This window comes from Perca flavescens, chromosome 19 (assembly GCF_004354835.1).
Source record: "Perca flavescens isolate YP-PL-M2 chromosome 19, PFLA_1.0, whole genome shotgun sequence".
NCBI classification, from domain to species: Eukaryota; Metazoa; Chordata; class Actinopteri; order Perciformes; family Percidae; genus Perca; species Perca flavescens.
The window spans coordinates 7,741,954-7,751,837 of NC_041349.1; the positions used below are offsets into that span (position 1 = coordinate 7,741,954).

The 9,884-nt window shown below is 42.1% G+C and overlaps 1 pseudogene; it reads right to left on the bottom strand.

Annotated features, from left to right (window-relative positions):
- Positions 1–1,114: 1,114 nt before the first annotated feature.
- Positions 1,115–9,627, bottom strand: LOC114545860 (L-amino-acid oxidase-like; annotated as a pseudogene).
- Between the last annotated feature and the right edge of the window lie 257 nt (positions 9,628–9,884).

Consider the following 9,884-nt stretch of genomic DNA (forward strand, 5'->3'; position numbering starts at 1 on the left):
CGCAATTTACTGTTTACCTTAACGGCGCATTAAAATTGGTGCTATTGTGGCACCGGTGCCCCGTATCTACCGGACGGAATATCAACGTGGATTTCAGCGCCTCATTACGGTGCCACCTAAATGTCTGCGCTGCTCTCTGATGCTCTGAAAGAGACGTTAGAGAGGCAACAGAAGCATTAGCACTTGGTGGGCTGTAAACACAGAGTATAAACCCAGCCGTGCATTCACAAACTCCACCAGCGGTTAGAAGCAGTTGGATAAAAGCACAACCATTTCTGCACCAGTCCGTGTCTGTGTTAACACAACCCACTTCCACGAGTCTTACCCGGCAGAGCAACATCTGCTCGAAGGGCTAGCAGGCCTGGTAGCTGGATAGTCCGGTACAGCCATGTTTCAACAAAAACAAAAACACAGCAGTCTCTGAACTCGCGTTGGGAGTTTCATTGAAGTTTAATGTAGTCCAGTTTGTTGTCTAATGAGCGGGCACTTGCAAGCAGGATGGATGGAACAGCTGGCCGGCTAGCGTTAGCTTTCCACCTCACTTTCGATGTCCCCTTACCTGGCTAGCGGCATCAAGCGACTACGGAGGTCTCCGTAGCAGTATGTTGAGCATTCCGTCTGTAATTAAGTGTCCGGCATATTCTCTGATCTGTACCAATGTATCCCAGTGGTACACATGTGTGGTAGTTTGAATGCACACAATTGTTGTAAAAGTTTGCTGCTAAAAAGAGCGAGTGTTTAGCTTAGCTTCAAGATGGCTGACACACGACTTGCATCGGCTAGTGACAGTCCCACCCCCAATGGGCGGGTTGAAAACATGCGGAACTAGCTGGCTGTAGTCCACAGCCTCTGGGCAAAAATGCATCCAATGACCCTAAATGGCACCATCAGAGGCTTTTTTCCAGACCCACAATACAGAGAAATTTAGTCTCAGGGGGACATAAGGGAGGGAAGCACGGCCATTCGAAAATACTACCGGGTTTCTACTGCTAATCGGTGAAGAATCCCTTTAACTGTTAACCTAAATTCTGAATTTTGAATAATACTATCAGTTAAACAGCATACCTTGACAAAGCTTTATTCAATCACAGACAGAAAATACCACAACGTAAACATCAAGCTTTAAGGAACATTAGTGGTGCACATACTATACTACAAAGCTGCTTTGTAAATGAGTATATCTGATAATACTTTTGCCTAGCGACATCAAGCAATCGTTCACTGCAAAAATCAACAAGTTTGATGCAGATTAAAGCTGCGTAGTGGAAGGACAATAACAGTGAGCCTTACTCGAAAAGCAAGTAATGCAATCCCCAAGCAAAAGTGCTCCAATTTTACACTGTGTAATTTTACGTCTTTACATCCTGAACTACACTAACATTTGACATTGACTTATTATTATTACTACAGAATTGATTGTCCTAAAAGGTAGACCCTAGAGCTCATCATGGTGTTGAATTCTTGCTGACTCGTTGTTAATGTTGGTAGCAGCCCTGATCGCAGATTTCATAGCTGCCTCAATCCAAGCGTGAGGAAAGGCTGTGTGTTCTCCTGCAAAGTGCACCCTGCCTTCACTTCTGAAGAGCTCTTTAGAGTACTCTAAATGTTGGTATGGTGTGAAGTGTGCGAAGGCACCCAAGCTGTGAGGATCATCGCTCCACCTCTTCACCACCATCCCTGTGCAGAGAGAACTGACATGCTCCCCGTGGATCTTCGCCAAATCTCTCAGAGCCAGCTCTTTCACGTCTTCATCGCTCAAACCTAAGAAGAGGAGCGAGTCGTCAGACCAGGTGTAGGAGGCCAGGAGGACGCCAATGGTTTTATTTGTCGGGAAACTGTGGCTGGGGTAGTAGATGAAACGAGAGGGCCGGTCTGTGATGCTCTTTCCTCCTCTGATGCCGTCTTTCTCCCAGAACTTCTCGCTGAAGGTCAGGATGATTTTAGTGGCGTTGTCGTAGTGCACTGCCCGCAGTCCCTCCATCGTTCTGATGGAGAGAGGTGGATCAAAGTCAATGAAAAGGGCTGCTTTGGCTGTGGTTGTAACCAGGACAACATCAGCGGGAAGGTTAGTACAAGAAGACTGTTGTCCTGTATTGTACGATACTATTACACCTTTATCTGATTGGTTGATGCGTTTGACCTTGGAGTTGAGGAGAATTGGGACATGTAGGACATTAAGAAAAGCTTTGGGAAGAAGGTCCCACCCACCTGTCACTTCATCATACCTTGAAAATAAAAAGACAAACAGATAATTTTATTGAATACAGTATTGTAGAGAGCGGTTCAAATTTGCAATATTTCCATATGGCATTAGGTGGCCAGAAACATAACTATTAGATATTCCCATTTGTCAGCTGGATTTGCTATTAGGCATTTGTTACCTAACATGATCACCATAACAACTTTAAAACATAAAGACGTGCATAAATCTACCTTGACTGTGTTACAGGTGCACAGCGACACAGGATATTAACCCTTGTGTTGTCTCCCCGTCAACCGTGCAACTTTGCTTTGCTTTTTGTTTTTGACACTTTTTTTGTCGTTTTAGTCACTTTTTCGTAAATTTTTCTGATGTTTTTGTAGATTATGTTGGTGCTTTTTCTGACGTTCTTTTATCATTTTTTTTTTTTAATTAAATAAAATTGACTAAAACACCAAAGGTAAGCTAAGTTAATGGTATCGTCACCAACAACTGCATGTTGGAGGTCAAAGGAGTTTTTCTGTTGTTAGACGTAAATTACTTTCGTTTGCATTTAAGTTTAAAAAGTAAAGCCACTAAATGATTGTCTTTTAGATGAAATGATGAAAATGTAGTGGTCTTCTCTCGAAGCTAGTTAACGGTGTATAGCTTCAGTTTTCCAAAACCTTTCATAATGACTTTTGATTTCCATCCCATTTTCTGGACAGGGGTTTTTATAATTTTTAACTCTTTATTAAATAAAAAAAAAGTTATTCCAATCTTGAAAAGTTGGCAGTGTGAGATGAATGGTCTTACTTAGTGTTGCCATTGATGTCAGCCTGGACACAGATCATCTTTTTCAGCGCTGTGTATGTTAAGCAGGTCTCTGATCATCCTTAATGCTTCTGAACTCAGACCTCCTTCTTCTATCGGATACTCCTATTAAACAAAGTTCCATGTGTTTATCGGTGTTTTTTGCCCCCAACGTAATGGCAAACCAGTAAATGGCACGACCAATTTACGTTACTTGTATTGCACTACAATAACAGTAGTGATTCACAATTTACTCAACAACACCGTTTTCTCATTTTACAACATTTCATAACAACACATTGTGTTTTACCTTCACAGAGTTCTGGACATATTTTTTCAGCGCAGCCTTAGATCCATGAGCCTCCACTTCATCACCTACAGAAAAGAGGAAAACATAATTTATCTATTGATGATAGTTATGCTGATAGTGTCAGTATGATTATTAACAAACTAAACTTTGATTTGTCTATAATGAACCATGAATGTGTAACTGAACTGTATGACCCAGCCTGACACAAAAAGCCACCCAATGGAAGCTCTTGCAGGTTGGGCCAACAAACACAACAATAAAGTCAATTGAAGCCATCGAACAGCAAAAAAATAAATTTCAAATAGTCCACATTTGAAACATGTCCTGTTTCAACCTTACTGGTGGAACCAGCTTAAAAGTGAACTCTGATTTCTGCAATTAGTGAATTTGGTCAGAACTTTTTTATAGTTCAACTTGACACAGATGTGTGCTGTTGATCAATGGCAAACCATATGGTCAGTAGTGACCTTTGAACTAATGAAGACCCAGAAGATCCAATATTGTGGAAGTTATCCTATTAGCTATTTTGCACCATGTTTTATATAACTCTTCTATGCCGATGATAAACTGCTCTACAATGGAGAAACATTTATTTGCGTGTGAATTGCTGCAACTTTCTTTCCATTCTTCCTTCCTTTCTTCTGTCTTATATACCTTCTGCAAAGCTTGTTGTAGCAGTTCGTCGGCCGACTTCCCTTTCTCACTTGGCCACACGTTGTACTTCAGAACGTCAGGGTCATTTTGCACTGTGTACGCCTTCTTCAACAACCCATTAACCAAGTAAGAGGTGTCGGGGTCATACATGATGAATTCATTTAGCTTGACATTCAGCTCTTCAGCAAACCAGTGGACGATGCTGGTGACAAAGAGGATGGTGGTTAGCTTGTTAATATACTATAAGGTATCTTTACCTTGTGAGCCAAGACAGTGAATGAAGAAATTTCCTGCTGACATTAACCAACTACTAGAGGTGTGACAAGATCTCGTCCCACGAGATTAAAGTGTGATGAGACTACTTGCCGAGGTAAAAATGTTCTCGCGATATCGGTCACAAGTGCAGAGCAGCCGCCAGTAGACGGAGTCTGACCTGGTTGGTCTTATAATACATCTGGCTTCGAAGATGAGTCTAGCTTGGAACTCTAAATCAGCATAGAGGATCCCCTGCATGTTAGCCAAATTTGACTCCGAGTTCACTTTTGCAGAGCGGTAGCAGAGTTGCAGTTGTAAAAAGCTGCCGGTAAAACCCAGCGTTAGAACGGTAGTGGGAACAGCCGCTCTCTCTCTCTTACTCGCGCCTGACACACACACAGACTGCAGCGTGCAGTTCAGACAGACTTGCGTAGATGACTCTCTTCTTTTTATAATAGAGATGCACCGATTAACCGGCTGGTGACCGGAATTGGCAGATTTTCATGTGATCGGACATGACCGGCGACCAGCTATTTACAGGCTATCCGAGATGCAGCAAAGTAATTATTGCCCGTCTTGGCCGGGTGGCGATGTTGCTGCGGCCTCTCGGGCGCTTCTTCTCAAGTCTGGAGAGGATTGCTGCAGCCATGGAGCGTGGGCCTCCAAACGCACCACCTGCTCCTGTTGTGCCCCTTCCTCCTCCCCCCACTCCATCTCCGTCCACCTGCTCCACCTGGAGCGCATCGCACATTACTCCCGGACCAGATTCAGCCGGAGTGTCCAATCCCGCCGTAGTTCAACATCACGTCTCCTTAATTCCTCAATATTTCCTCATTTATGTCATCAACACATCCATGAGTCATGGAAATGTTGTGTGAAACACAACAAGCCACAAAGCATGCTGCGACTTTTTGAGGACTGTACTGTAAAGTGCCTCCTGATCTATCCAAACCCCTGAAGCGCATTTTCAGTAATCATTTTCTTTGTAATTATGTATGGTTTGCAAAAATGGGAACTGCTGCGTCCGTTTAGATGAGAGAAGTGTATGCGCGTTGTGCCCATGCTACATTATCGCCAAGCATGCGCCCCTAAAATAGCATCTGAATAATGCGCCACTGACTTTAGACTAGCGCCACTGACTTTAGACCAGGTTTTTCCTGGTCAGTGGCGGAATTGTTTTCTGAAACTGCAAAATAGCACCAGATAACGTTTGCGCCGGAACACGCCTCCTCTTTTCGCTGAACCGCCCCCGGGAGCGCAAATACATTCCCTAATTTACCGACGTGCGTCTGTGGAGGGAAACTTCCGCCGTGCGTCGGGTGCAACATACAATGATACGTGCGTCGGTGTACAAAGGCAATTGCGCTGAGAGCAAGATAGGGCCCGTAATCTCCGGCAGTTTGGGAAACGCTAAGAATGTTACATCCAATTTACAGGCTTTACATACAATTACAACCATTAGCTATATCTATTATTACAGCTTCTCGTTCTCGTGAGCTAGGTGTCTCATCACACCGCTAGTAACTACTGTTGATGTAGACAAGACATTTAATGGTGCCACATGTAATATCTTGACGTCATTTTTTAAGTTTTAGTTAAGTAACCAACAAGGCGGTGGCAACAATGGCAGGCTCCACTGGCCTCTACAACAAAATGCATTTTGTTATTTTGCACGACACTTTTATGACAATAAACGGGAATGTATCATTCTATAGATAACAACTTTGAGTCTGTTCCACTGTACGAATTGTACCACCTTTACATTAGGTTAACCATTAATTTCTTTTGGATTCTATCCAAGTTCCATTTTCATCTCCCCTTTAGTGTTTTAAATAATATAACAGTAATAATATCAAAATAATACGCATTATATGGACGGTTTTAAAATCAAAATCCACCCCAAAAAGGTGATAGCTTCATAAGCTTCCTTTTTCCACAATCATGTTAGTTCGAGACGGGGAAGGGATGCATGCAGATATTTATATGAAAATGCTCAACTGAATAAATTAAAAAAATACACTTACTGGTGAGTTCTTGGGATCCTCATGGCTCCCAGTTCAGCATACCAGCCCTTTTCTTCATTACTGTAGGTCTCCACCCGTCCTCCAACACGACCACTAGCCTCTAATATCGTTATCTTGCCAAACATAAAAAAACAAATACACGTAAGTAATGTTTCAAAAGGTAATAGGTGTGTTACACAGGTGTAAAACTACTTTTGGCATTGCTACAACTGCTACTGCTTTTCATACTGCTACTTGTATACAACTACTATCTCCTACTACTGCTGCTGCTGCTAATACTACTGTCAATAATGCTACTAATTTCACCGTGCAGTGGTTTTTATAATATCAGCCCATTGCATGTACCTTGTGTCCTGCGTCTTGCAGTAGATTGGCAGCCGTCAGTCCAGCCATGCCAGCTCCTACAATGACAACATGATGAGATGCATTTATGTGCGGGAGGCCGGTCTTCACAGTCTGCAGCAGTTCATCGTAGTCTTTTTCCTTTAGACAATCAGCCAGATGTCCTTCCATGCGCACAGCAGCAACAAGGCTGTGGTAGAGAGTGTGAGCAGTAGGAGCAGCAGCAGCACACTGACGAAAACTAAAATCACACAAAGAGAGAAGCATACCCTTTTATGAAACCAGTTTTATTGCTTCTGGGATATTTGGTTCAGTGTACATTACAGTTTTACAGATCGAAAGTCTAGTTGACTGGACGCGAGGCACTTCACTGTATTACACCGTGCATCAAATTTACAGACATTTTCTGATGCTGTTATGAAGAGTCCAAGTTTCTCTTCCTACAGGAGTTTCGTTGGGATAAGTCTAAGGCTGTGTCTCATTCCACATACTTCCGTCAGTACACTGCTAATGTGAACTGACTGAACTGACTTACTTTATTCACACACAGAGCACTCACGGCCGAGCGGGAGAAGACTCTTCTCACTGGCCTCCCATCTGGAGAACCCCTCTGTCAATCACACAATCACCACAACTAAGTGTCCCACACTTAGCTGGTCTCTGATGTCGGTTAGGCCCCCTCCACAGGTCACAGATGAAGATTACATAACTTGTTTTCCAGCTCTCTTTCGCACGAAACATAACAATTACACCTGGAGAATATTAGTTCTCATGGCCTCCGATCCTGTCATGGCGTCTCACCCAGATGTTTCCCATGATCTTTAACACTTGAGTCCCTCATATCACCTTTTAGATGTAACGTGCAGTCCACACAACATTGAACAGTATGTAAGATATATTTAAAAGCATACAGACTTAATTTCATATCCTATCAGTAACTATCATGGTCTCTGTCAAAGAAACGTCACTAGCGGTCTCACGTAACAAGCGTGGGCATCACCGATGGGCCGAAGGCAAAGCCATAGTCGGTAATGTACTACAATAAATATGCCGTGGATGGGCTCTGTTCTGAATAAGATGGCAAGCACCACAAGTGTACTCTGCGAAAGGCACGGTATGCATAGATGGCCGGTGGCTGTATTCATATAACGGTATACATCCTCGACCTGGCTGAAAATAATGCACACATCCTCTTCAAGAAGGGCACCAGCAGTAAAATTGCCCGGAGGAAGTTCATGCAGCAACGGCCACAGGAGCTGAGAGCGGAGTTTATGGAGGAAAAAAGGGCAGCAGAACATGGTCCGAGCAGCGCTGCGCACCGCAGCCGACACCAAAATGGTGGCAGTGCCAGGTTAGGTTCGGCTGTAATATTCAAATAAAATGTTTTATAATCAAATAAGATATTTTTAATTGTTATTTGTCTGTTATAAGTTATGTTGAATAGATTTCCATACGGAAAAAATACTGGTGTGAATGTACGAAATAATCACGGTTTACTTTGCCACGATAGGAATTATTGATAAATGTATTACTACTCAAATGTATAATTAAACTTGTTAAAAATGTACATGTTGGTGTTATTTCGTTTTTGTAAAGATATCCTTACACAATAAATGCATTAATATGGCAATTGGGTATTTATCATGAGAGATTACAGACTTTGGAATCTGGCGCAATTCTAGTAGTTATGGAATTCCGGCACTTCCAGTGTTAAAGAAATTCCAATAAATTAGGTTTGCACGATATTAACAAAATATGATATTGCGATATCGATTATGAATATTGCGATATCGATATTAATTTCTATATTTTTAAACCTGTGTAAAATTACAAAAGTTATGGGAAAACGTTTCAAAAATAGATTCATAACAAATACAACAAGTTTTCTTACAATACAAGGTATATTTCAACCGACGGTCATATTGGACTGGTCCAACGTGAATAAATAAATAACGACCATGTTTACAGAACAGGACATGTTCTACTGGTTGGACAGTGTAAAATAAATAAATAAAGAGAACAGGACACAACTTTTCTTTCGCTTCTCTGATTCGTTCCGTTTTGTTGTCTCTATCTATTTCTTCACTTACACTGTAACAGTCGAAATATGCACACACGTGGTACGCTCCATAGGGTTTGTCACGTAGTGGATCAGTGCACTGACGTGAACTAACATGTGCAAGTTGCACGGTAACTGGCCAATGAAACATTGGCAACATGGATCATTACAGCGTTTCAAGTGGGCTCTAAATCAAACACAACTAAGCCACACAGCCAACGGACGGGACACAGCACTCCACAAATAAGCTAAATATTGCATACTTATTGCAACACTTTCGATATAATATTGCGCAACGTCGTGCAATCATGCAACCCTACAATAAACCAGATCAAGACTATTCAAGCTGGTCTGAACAATATTCAGGGATCTGTGTCCTCTGTGTCTGAGCAAGTCACGGAGCTCGAACATAGGGTGAGCTCTAATGCGGATAATATTAATGACCTGACAAAACGTGCAAACACTTGTAACACTCAAAAAGGAAAATGCCTACCTGAAGAATAAAGTTGATGAAGCTGAGAATAAAAGTTGGTCCTCTAACCTTCCTTTTATTAATGTTCCGGAACGAAGTGAGGGAAGACACACGATTGCCTTCATGAACCAGATGATCCCTCTACTTTTCGGCAAGGAGAACTTCCCCACTGTGCCGGTGTTACGGTTTAAGTGGTGTCTGAATTAACTGGTGACGTTGTTTGAGAAGTGACGTTGGCATGGCATGAGGAACCCGGTCTTGATAACCAGGAAATACATTACTTTGTTCATGTAGGCCTATGTATTGCATATTGTTTTGCAGACATGCTTCAGAATGTAGTTTGAGACATCACCATTCTTCACATTGATTCACAGGGACCTCTTCAAACTGCTAATTTAAAATTGAACGAATAATCATGTAGGTGACTGTATCAATGCCTATTCAAAACACTGCAAACGTCAATAAATCGTCGAAATGTTCACGTTGTCATTCTTATTTGTACCATGGTTGTGCATGTACGGGAAAAAGTATGAGGTGCTTGTTGATGAAGCAGCTCTAACTCAGAATGGTTGCGGTAACGTTACACTGCGCCCAGATGTTTCATATTCACCTTTAATCATCACGTGTCAAATTTAGACTAGTTGTGCACCACACAAAATTTGACAGATATGCCGACTTTAAGACTTTAATTCCTCGAAGAAGCAGAGATTTTTTTTAATATTCAGGCTGTGAAACAAGTTATGGTGAGTCTGCTGGGTGGCAGCTGCTTTTAAAAA